General features: G+C 36.9%; 1 protein-coding gene across 3 annotated transcripts in view; it reads right to left on the minus strand.

The window, feature by feature from the left end:
- The window catches only part of LOC128010551 (FERM, ARHGEF and pleckstrin domain-containing protein 1-like), a 93,337-nt gene extending 85,615 nt beyond the window's left edge, over positions 1 to 7,722 (minus strand). For 2 of the 3 annotated variants that reach the window (XM_052593034.1, XM_052593028.1), the window contains exon 1: positions 7,493 to 7,697. The gene's annotated coding sequence lies outside the window, so the exon portion shown is untranslated. Of the gene's footprint in view, positions 1 to 7,492 lie in introns of all 3 variants that reach the window. The other variant, XM_052593041.1, reaches the window with a different exon arrangement.
- Between the last annotated feature and the right edge of the window lie 1,427 nt (positions 7,723 to 9,149).

Raw genomic sequence — 9,149 nt, forward strand, 5'->3', positions numbered from 1 at the left:
TCACATAACAAGGATTAACCATTTTATGCAATCCAAAAACATAATTAAAATACATATTAATAATAAAATGAAAGTAAGGAACTTATACAAAAAGGTTTCCTTTGTCTCCAGTGTGTTGGAGAAATTTGGGGGGGGTTTCAGGTATCCTTTGAGGCTCGCATGGGTATCGTAAAGTAATTTAAGTCCAGCCAGGCTGGCATTTAGTACCAACAGTCTGAATTTATAAAACAGAATTTAACCCATGAATCGCTGACCTGCATATCTGTTACAATATATATATACATATATATATATATATATATATATTTATACACACACACACACAATACATATAAATATATATATATATATATATATATATATATATATACACACACACACACACAATACATATAAATATATACATACATATATATAAAATCCAATGACAAGTTTTTCAGATTTTTTTTTTTTTAGTTACACCAATTCTGTTAAGCAGTCAAGAGGTCATAGTTATTGGTCAATTAAAACGGTCAGATTTTAGCAGATTTAATTGCCTTTCCAAAACTATAGATTGTTTACTAACAGTTTTGTTAATCTGTAATGCAGTAGTGTTACATCTCAAAACAAATATCGCTTGATTTGGCTAAATAAACATATCAGAAATTCAACCAAACAGGGATAGTTAGCAGCTGTCAAATAATTATCTTCAAAAAAAGCGGCAAATTTAGAGTGAGAGTGAGTGAAGTGACATTCAGCCAAGTATGGTGACCCATACTCAGAATTTGTGCTCTGCATTTAACCCATCCGAAATGCACACACACAGAGCAGTGAACACACACACACACACACACACACACACTGTGAGCACACACCCGGAGCAGTGGGCAGCCATTTATGCTGCGGCGCCCGGGGAGCAGTTGGGGGTTGGATGCCTTGCTCAAGGGCACCTAAGTCGTGGTATTGAAGGTGGAGAGAGAACTGTACATGCACTACCCCCACCCACAATTCCGTCCTGCCCGAGACTAGAACCCACAACCCTTCGATTGGGAGTTCAACCCTCTAACCATTAGGCCACAACTTCCCCCAAAAGGGGAAGGCATTCGTCGGCATTCGCAAATATATCGTTTTCTGTAAAACTTCTAACCAGGTATTGGTAATAATGACTGACAAATGCAAAAGAGGCTTAAAAAGAAAGAAACAGAACAAGATTAATAGACAAAAAAAAAAAAAAAAAAAACACTGAGAAGAGAGTGAACGGGACAGAAAGTCCAACAGGCTCCCATGAAGTCTTCAGGGGCCGGTTCACAAGCACAAACACTGCAATAAAGAGGCCAATTCTTTCCTGTCCTGGGCTGAAGTTACTGGCTACACACATTTAAACTGAATGAGTAATTGAGAAGCAGCTCCTCTGGGACCTTTAATTCTTTTCGGCTGGCAGTTTCATTACCCACCCAAAACCCACTTGTTCAGGACAGAGTCTTCAGAGTCTAATTTATGCATTGACCAATGAACGTCTGCAGCTCTATTATCAAACTCTCACTGTATTTGTTAATTACACAAAGGCCAGTTAACAAGAACAATGCAAATACAAACGGCAGACTTCTAAAGAACTGGATTTCCATTCAAACAAGAGCCAGTAAAACCCACTTACAGAAACATGATGACAAATCCACATTAATCATCTTTAATCTTCCTAAAGCTCTCTTTAGTTCAGCAGTTTTTAACAGGCCATATGCAGAAATCAAAGGAAAAAGCAAAGAAACCTCACTGTTGTCGGGTAAAGCTGACATTTTAACCCTGCACTGATCTGGTTCATGGTTTGAAACGTGCATTTCAAAAGCTCCAATGGTTACTGGTTCAACAGGTTGACCAACCTTCTTTTGCAGGAAGATTAAACAAGACTTTCTCACACTCCAGCTTCTGCTAATATAATCTCAGAGGAGCTTCATTTGTGTTTACTTAGAACTCAGAAATCTTCCCCAAAGGAGATCTGACAAACATAAAGTCAAAGGATCACATTCCCATAACTGCACATAGATCAGATCAGCATCTAATCTCATTTCAGATGCACAGAGCTGTGCAATCAGTGAAACAACACATGACCCTGGACGGGAATTGTCAGCTGAAAGCTGAATAAATATGCTTTCCATTGATGTATGGTTTATTAGGATCGGACAATATTTGGCCGAGATACAACTATTTGAAAATCTGGAATCTGAGGGTGCAAAAAAAAAAAAAACATCTAAATATTGCGAAAATCACCTTTAAATGAATTCCAAATTAATTCTTAGCAATGCATATTACTAATTACGTTTTGATATATTTAAGGTAGGAAATTTCCGAAATATCATCATGAAACGTTAATGATTTTTTGGCAGAAAAGGAAAAATCGATCATTTGTTTTTTCTATCAAATCTATCAATTTGTTTTGGCTATTGCTTAAAGGGGGGGTGAAATGCTCATTTTCACTCAATATCCTGTTAATCTTGAGTACCTATAGAGTAGTACTGCATCCTTCATATCTCCAAAAAGTCTTTAGTTTTATTATATTTATAAGAGAAAGATAGTCTGCCGATTTTTTTCGGAAAAACACGAGCGCCTGGAGGCGTGACGTGTGGGCGGAGCTAAAGAATCACGAGCGAGCGTAAGCTTTTGCGTTGAGAGCGTTTGGAAGCTGTGACATTACCGTGAAGAAAAAAACATCATCCAAAACAAACCATGGCTAACAGTCGGATTCAGAGTCATATTTATGATCCAGAATCAGATCCAGAGGCTGAAATTGAACAAGAGCAGCAGCAGCAACGACTACAGCAGGACGTCTCTATGTGGTATGTACTGAAACTGTATTTGCTTAGCGGTTTTGGAAAATGACTAAGTTCCACTTTATGTCTTCTTTTTTCTTTTTTTCTTTAAAGGTGTACATGTGGAAAGTCCAGTTTGATGACAACATCGCATGTTGTTTACTTGATGTGCTTACGCGCCGATAGCTAAGTTAACAACACAGAGATATTTGAAGCAGTTTTACTCACCGCCTGCGGTTCCAACACACGATCGTGACCCTTTTTCGTTGGGACTGCATTATCCTTAAGAAATAAACGATGTGCAAATCCGGCGTCAAACTGGGCCTTGTTTGTAAAACAAGCATCTTCGAAATGCAGGGAACAAACAAAAACACTTGCACAACTCCGTTGATGCTCTGTAAAAATAAAATCCATCCACTGGTAACTTAATGCTGTTTTTTTTTGGTAATCTGTGAAGGGTTGTCTCGCCCTGGCAACCAAAAACACACTCCTTTTGTGACATTTCGGTCTCTCGCTCTGATCAGTGAATGTCTGTTGTGCTCTCAGTGCTCTGCTATACGGGAGAGCGCGCTCTTCCGGGAGAAGTGCCCTCAGGACCCATATAAGGAAATTCCGCTCCATCTAACGTCACACAGACCCATACTCAAAAAAAAACTTTCCGAAACTTGTGACAAACCAGGAGTATTTTTGGAACAAAAATACTCCTTCAAACGTACAACTTAATTTTTGAAACTCTGTCCATGTTTAGCATGGGAATCCAACTCTTTAACAGTGTAAAAAACTCAGTATGCATGAAAGAGCATTTTCAGAATGTTCTTTTGCATCGACGAAGATGTGAAGCAGACAGAGCAATGGAAAACATGCTAGGTTATAAGACACAAGTTAAACTTCTTTAATATGTTGCTATGTGGATGTTAAATCATTCTGAGTGTCCTGGTATGTTAATATGTGGTTCCTAAGATATTCAGAGTGGGTTTTAAGCTGTTGCCGTGTAGTTGAATAAGGTATTCTGAGATATTGTTGCTAAGGTGTTGATATGTGGATTAGTGTTGATACATGCTCTATTCATATCGCCCTATCATCGTCAGCCGGTGAGATCGCCGATACATGAAATTATTGTGCTAATTTATTTAATTATTTACTACGTTTTATAGCCAGAGTGTGAACCAACTCCAGGACAAGGCAAAAAACAGCCTGTTAGTGTAATCTATCAACTAGCCTACACATTACATTATATATTTTTAGTAAAGTAGCATATGGATGTCATGTCATAAAATATATTATTTATATGACTGAATATGTATTTATTAACATGGGGCTGCTCGGTTATGGCAAAAATCGTACTCCCGATTATTTTGGTCAATATTGTAATCACGATTATGATAGGGCCATATGACCAAAACTTTATATGAGTGATTTATTTAAAGATCAAAGATCGCATATGTATTTCCTGTAAATAAGGTTGCAATGACATGTAGAGACCAAGCAGAATTACAAACCAACAAACAAAAAGTCCTCAGAATTATTGAAAATAATTAAACTGTCCGTAATAAAAAGGCAAAATGACAAATACAGTAGAATAAAAAGATACAAATGAAACAAACAGTGTTTTAATGTTTATTTTATGCAAGTCTCAAGCAGTTTACAGCCTACTTCAGAAATTAATAATCAAATGTAAAATAAAACAGCATAGTCTTCACAGTAAGAATTACAGTGTTAAGGTGTTCTGATTGACATGGTCCCTACAAAGTGTTCATTGCTCCCTACTCCCTGAGCAGCGGAAATCTGTTGTAGTTTACTAGGGCTGGGTAAAAAAAAAAAGTTTTTTCAATAAATCGTTTTTTAAAACGTGGTCGATTCAAAATCGATTCTCAAAGGCCATGAATCGATTTTTTTCCATATTTAATTCCGCAGACATTGAACGTAAGATTAGCGTTAATCCAATTACAAATCTTCTCCACTAGATGTCACCCTCTTATGTGCCTTGTGCGATGTTACCGACTTTGTACAATGTGCACCAGAGGTTTTATTTTCAGGATATTGTTTTTGCTGCTAAATTATACAGTCAGCTAGTTTAATTTCATTTCTATTCAAATGTAGTTTTTCTCTGTAATGAGGAAGTATTTAGTGAATTGCGTTTAACAAAGGGTAAAAAAAAAAAAAAAAAAAAAAGAGTGACCACTAGTTCCACAAACACAGTATTGATATTCTGTAGTGGTGTAGAAAAATAGCGTAAAAATAGCGCAGGTGTTGGATCAGTATTGGCCGATTCTTCAAATTTGGAATACTCTATAATCTTACACTGCAAAATAATAACTCAAAAAAGATTCAATGATAAAATTATAATTATTTACTGAACCATTAAATTAATCACAATTATATAATGAAAGCCATTAAAAATAGACAATTAATCGTGATAATTGGCATAATCTTCAATCGCCAAAGCCCTAAAACAGACAATAACATAATAACCGTGACTATTTTAACTATTTTTTCAAATTTCTTAAACGTGATAGCCCTAACATCTACACAACAAAAATCCAGTGAAACAGCAATGACTCTGAACCCTGATGATCTGAAACCTCTGACGTGCGATTAGTTCTAACACTGTAAAAATGCGGGGAAATAAATATCAAGGAACAAATAAGCCCTAATATTAATTAGTTTCATGCAAAGCCCTCACAGTGAATGCTGACAAACAAGTAAAAGGGAAACCTCTGCAAACAGGCCACAAACTGGAACGTTTCACAAAGTAGGAAGCCTGGGAACAATGAAGGAAGGTCACGCAAGGATAAACAACTCATCTGAGTGAAGAAACAGGAAGTACTTCTGGAGCAAAATCACTAGTCAATGAGAAGCCAAGAGAGGCTCATTTCTAAGGACATGAATGGTAAAACGGGGCAGTTTTATGCCTTCCCAAAGTGTTACTTTATTTAAACACTCATGCGAACATCTTTCTTTTTCCATCTTATTCAAACACCCCCCCCCCCCCCCCTCCATTTCAACTTGTTTGCCTGAAAGTTCCCAGAGTTCCTTGAGGCGCACGCACGGCATGAAACCGGTTTCCTCTGTGATCCCAGAGCGAGGCAGACTCAAAGTACACACCTGAACGCATGGATCAACATCCCAGGCCCAGAGGTTGATGGGAAGGAAACGCAACAAAGCGTACTTGCAGGACATGACTTGCTTTGTAAACATTAAACCCAACAATTACAACACTCATCATAATATCTAAATTCTAGTGTTTGCAAGAACAATCAATACTGTAAATTAGTGCTGTGATCAGCACGCTAAATAGAAGTATTAAACACTAAGTATAGACTTCAGAGTTATTCCTCAAATGCGAATAAAACGTATTAAAATGTTTGACTAACCAAATCACCCACAATACTCTGGGAAACATACTAAAAACCAATCAAAACCCCGGAAGTACCATCACGTTTAAGTCATTGGGTTTAGTTATCAAGTTCACTGATGGAGATTCTGCCAAAATATTAACCAATATATTTAGAAAATATTTATATATTTACTAGCTACATTTATTGTTTCTACTGGTACAAGCCACCACTGAACTATTGAATAATATAGTAAATATATTAAATACTATTATTATCATAAAAATAGAATAACATATACACACACACACACACACACATACATATATATATATATATATATATAAATTAATCAAAATAATTTAACATGTCAAATATTCTGAAGGCTTTTTACTAATTTTGGAGGAGACGGTAATTTTTATAAATAACAATGTCTTTAATTTAATGACGGCATTAAACACGGTTTACAAATCTGAAGATGGAAAATATGAAGCAAAAACAGGATATTTTGTCAGGATATTTTAGCAGAAATGGTGATTACCGTGGTCAGTCTGCTAAAAGAGTGGAAATCTGTGCTTACAGTGGGCCAGCGGATGTAGGTTAGTCGAGTAATCCCTGAGGTTCAGATGTTAGTAGGTTAAGCTGCATTGACTGTGTTGTGTGTGTGTGTGTTAGCTGAATCAAGAATTCATGTGACAGGGAAAGTCCATAATGTCCTGCACACCCACTGTAAATACAGCATCACGTGAAAATTAATGCAATTAAGAAAAAAGGTCAATGTTGGTGCTTCATCTAGTTCTGGCACCTGATAAATACATCAATATGCTGCATTGCATTAGTTAAAAGCAGGCTGAAGGAAAAGCAATGTGACCCTTACACAACTGTCCTGTGGTAACACCATAGTAAAATACCATGGTAGTGTAAGGTATTTTCAAGAAAATAAGCATTAAAAACCACTATATTACTAAGGTGCCACAATTACAACAAGGTTTACTATGTTTTTGGACATAAGCCAAAGCATTCTTCGAAGTACCTTGGGGTGCCATTTAAATAAACCCCCATCACTGTAACATGCTGCTCTCGCGCCACTTCTGCAGGATCCAACAAAACGTGCTATTACCACAGTATTTGTGTTAAATGTAAAAGTACAGAAGAGTTGTGCAGAAAAGCGTTAATGTACGTTTGGATGTTTAGATGTGAGGGGTGGAAACATGGGAAATGACGCGTGGCAGCAGCGTCGGCTCGAGAGATTCAATCACGTAACCATGGAAACCCCTACAATTGATCAGCGTGTCTAGCGATCGCGCGATTAATAGTAACTCTCATTCGCTGCCGGTTTATTGCGCGAGCCAATAAAACAACCCAGATTCTTACCTTTACTGCTGAATTAAAACTCCTTGTGACTGGGTAGCTCCGCAACTGTGTTGTTAAATGATATCTCGCGAAAACAAAGCGCGATGCAGCGGTTAAAGTCGCGATGAGTCGGTTTGTCGGTGGTTATTCGCGGGGAGCGCTTCAATCCACCGTCTTCCCGGACGCCATGACTGAACGACGCCGACGGACGAATCCCAAACTGATTTCATACAATAAAACACCGCCTCCAGCCTCCAGCACCCGCACTACAGCCTCAGAAAAGCTGTGATGAGAGCAGCGACATCTGGTGGTGGATTCAAACTTCACCGGCTCAACAAATCCTGAAGCAGCCTCCTGGAATCTCTTCCACCAAAGTACAAAAATATACCATGTTTCAGGGCATCATGTGTTCTTGGAAGAGCTTTGGAGTGTGCCACATTATTACCATCTGACACCATTATGTTCCTTTGTACTGCCGTACGTTTTGCAAGGCTTGGCCAATATTTGCAAATGAGGCCACTGGATAAAATAACGTATAAAGGATCGATTTACCATGATAAAACCAATACATTTATACATCCCAATGACTGTAGGACATCACATTCAAATAAAATCTTCCAGGGTCCTCTTTCAGTGTATTTATCCAATCTTATAAAGACATGTGATGAGCAACAGCGCCACCAAGCTGCGATTAATAGCTTACGGTCGAATCTTTTTATTACTAAGTGAATGCAAAAATAAATGATTAATTTGACATTAAGCAAATTATTAGTGCTAGTTTGGTTGGCATAGATTAAAGCTTGATCTAGCTCAGGACTGATTTAATTACTATAACATAAGGTGTTTTAAGAGAGCTAATAGATCATTTAGAACTTTATTGCAGGTTCCTTTCGAACAGAACACATTTAAACACTGTCACCAAGTAAAAATGTAATTTATGTCTCATTGATATTCAGGGTTTCTGAAGGTGAATTTAAAACTTTTCAAGACAAAGTAAAGACAATTTCAAGGAATAAACTGAATGGAACACAATATGGTCTCTAAACGTACATGTGTTAGCAAAGCTTCAAAGTCTGAAAATACAACTTCCAGCAGATCACCATTATATATATATATATATATATATATATATATATATATATATATATATATATATATATATATATAAAAATAACTGTACCTTCTAAATATGCTGCAAAAATTGATGATCTTCCTCTATTTTTGTCGTTTTCCAATGCAAATATTCTTAAACCAAGATATATTTACTTGAGTAGCAAAACGACCTGTCTTTTTTTATACTGCAATACAAAACAAAAATACAGAAGATTTCCATGTGTGTGTGTGGTGATATAACTGCCATGATTTGGATTTAAGATTTAATACTTAAAACTAAAGCTTTAACTTGATAAAACTTGAAATAAGATCTGCGGAAACCATGTTTATATGCACTTTCGTTTTGACAAGTACATTTCAGAGATACAGCAAGTCTTTTACTATAACCTTCTAATCACTTTATCTTGTTACAGCTGTAAATCCACAATAAAATACCACATGAAAAGCTGCCGTAATGGTAGTTTCCACCTTATAAGCATTGTATCTTGTTAACGAGTTAAAAAGCATTCAAGTAAGAAAACCTACGGTAAACTAAAGGGGGGGGGGGGGGGGGGGGGGTTAGTTA

Source organism: Carassius gibelio, chromosome A1 (genome assembly GCF_023724105.1).
Source record: "Carassius gibelio isolate Cgi1373 ecotype wild population from Czech Republic chromosome A1, carGib1.2-hapl.c, whole genome shotgun sequence".
NCBI classification, from domain to species: Eukaryota; Metazoa; Chordata; class Actinopteri; order Cypriniformes; family Cyprinidae; genus Carassius; species Carassius gibelio.